The 2,424-nt window shown below is 36.8% G+C and overlaps 1 non-coding gene across 1 annotated transcript; it reads left to right on the forward strand.

Annotated features, from left to right (window-relative positions):
* Positions 1-1,532: 1,532 nt before the first annotated feature.
* LOC139185051 (U6 spliceosomal RNA) lies at positions 1,533-1,639 on the forward strand. Its single transcript, XR_011568636.1, has one exon. It is a non-coding gene; the product is annotated as a U6 spliceosomal RNA (small nuclear RNA).
* The last annotated feature ends 785 nt before the right edge of the window (positions 1,640-2,424 follow it).

Below are 2,424 nucleotides of genomic sequence, written 5' to 3' on the forward strand. Positions count from 1 at the left end.
TTTGCTTGTCTGAAAAGGTTTTTACTACTCCATCAGTTTTGAATGAGATCTTTGCCAGGCACGGTAATCTTGTTTGTAGATTTTTCCCTTTCAGTACTTTAAACATATCCTGCCATTCCCTTCTGGCCTGCAGAGTTTCTGCTGAAAGATCAGCTGTTAAGCATATGGGGTTTCCCTTGTATGTTACTTGTTGCTTCTCCGTTGATGCTTTTAATATTCTTTCTTTGTGTTTAATCTTAGTTAGTTTGGTTAGTGTCTTGGCATGTTTCTCCTCGGGTTTATCCTATACAGGGCTCTTTCTGCCTCTTGGACTTGATTGACTATTTCCTTTTCCATGTTGGGAAATTTTCAACTATAATCTTTTCAAAAATTTTCTCATACCCTTTCTTTTTCTCTTCTTCTTCTGGGACTTTTGATATTGTCCCAGAGGTCTCTGAAACTATCCTCAGTTCTTTTCATTCTTTTTACTTTATTCTGCTCTTCAGAAGTTATTTCCACCATTTTATCTTCCTGCTCACTGATTTGTTCTTCTGCTTCAGATATTCTGCTATTGATTCCTTCTATAGCATTTTTAATTTCAATAATTGTGTTGTTTGTCTCTGTATGTTTATTCTTTAATTCTTCTAGGTCTTTGTTAATTGATTCTTACATTTTCTCCATTTTGTTTTCAAGGTTTTTTTTTTTTTTTTTTATCACCTTTACCATCATTATTCTGAATTCTTTTTCAGGTAATTTGCCTATTTCCTCTTCGTTTATTTGGACTTCTGTGTTTCTAGTTTGTTTCTTCATTTGTGTAATATTTTTCTGCCTTTTCTTTTTTTTTTTTTAACTTATTGTGTTTGAAGTCTCCTTTTTCCAGGCTTCAAGGTTGAATTCTTTCTTCCTTTTGGTTTCTGCCCTCCTAAGGTTGGTCCAGTGGTTTGTGTAAGCTTCTTATAGGGTGAGATTTGTGCTGAGTTTTTGTTTGTTTGTTTGCTTTTCCTCTGATGGGCAAGGCTGAGTGAGGTGGTAATCCTGTCTGCTGATGATCGGGTTTGTGTTTTTGTTTTGTTTGTTGTTTAGATGAGGCGCCCTGCACAGGGTGCTCCCCGTGGTTGGGTGACACCATGCTGGGTCTTATATTCAAGTGGTTTCCTTTGTATGAGTTCTCACTATTTGATTTCCCCTAGAGTTAGTTCCCTGGCAGTCTAGGGTCTTAGAGTCAGTGCTCCCACTCCAAAGACTCAGGGCTTGATCTCTGGTCAGGAACAAAGATTCCACAGGTGGTTTTTTATGGCATTAAGTGAGAATAAAACAAATACCCATAAATGAGAAATCAAAGATGAATCCAGACAAACAGCAGTTACAAAATCAGGCAAATAATAATTAAAATAATGAAATATACACATATACATATATGCCCATGAGCAAAGTGAAAACACTCCAACAAAAATAAAGTACAGTAGACTGACCCGGTGAACAAAGGAAATCAAAAATTATATTTACCAGTTAAGAACAAAACTAACTAAAGGCCAAACTGGAAAGCAAAACTAGTGCTCGCTTTGGCAGCACATATACTAAAATTGGAACGATACAGAGAAGATTAGCATGGCCCCCGCACAAGGATGACATGCAAATTCGTGAAGCGTTACACACAATGGAGTATTACTCAGCCATTAAAAAGAATACATTTGAATCAGTTCTAATGAGGTGGATGAAACTGGAGCCTATTATACAGAGTGAAGTAAGCCAGAAAGAAAAACACCAATGCAGTATACTAACGCATATATATGGAATTTAGAAAGACAGTAACAATAACCCTGTATATGAGATAGCAAAAGAGACACTGATGTATAGAACAGTCTTTTGGACTCTGTGGGAGAGGGAGAGGGTGGGATGATTTGGGAGAATGACATTGAAATATGTATAATATCATATATGGAATGAGTCGCCAGTCCAGGTTTGATGCACGATACTGGATGCTTGGGGCTGGTGCACTGGGACGACCCAGAGGGATGGTATGGGTAGGGAGGAGGGAGGAGGGTTCAGGATGGGGAACACATGTATACCTGTGGTGGATTCATTTCGATATTTGGCAAAACCAATACAATAGTGTAAAGTTTAAAAATAAAATTTAAAAAAAAGATGACCAAAAAAAAAAAAATTAAAAGCTTCTGCCCAACAAAAGAAACTATAAGCAAGGTGAAAAGACAGCCTTCAGAATGGGAGAAAATAATAGCAAATGAACCAATTGACAAACAACTAATCTCAAAAATATACAAGCAACTCCTGCAGCTCAATTCCAGAAAAATAAATGACCCAATCAACAAATGGGCCAAAGAACTAAATAGATATTTCTCCAAAGAAGACATACAGATGGCTAACAAACACATGAAAAGATGCTCAACATCACTCATTATCAGAGAAATGCAAATCAAAACCACA

This window comes from Bos indicus, chromosome 9, assembly GCF_029378745.1.
Source record: "Bos indicus isolate NIAB-ARS_2022 breed Sahiwal x Tharparkar chromosome 9, NIAB-ARS_B.indTharparkar_mat_pri_1.0, whole genome shotgun sequence".
Taxonomy (NCBI): domain Eukaryota; kingdom Metazoa; phylum Chordata; class Mammalia; order Artiodactyla; family Bovidae; genus Bos; species Bos indicus.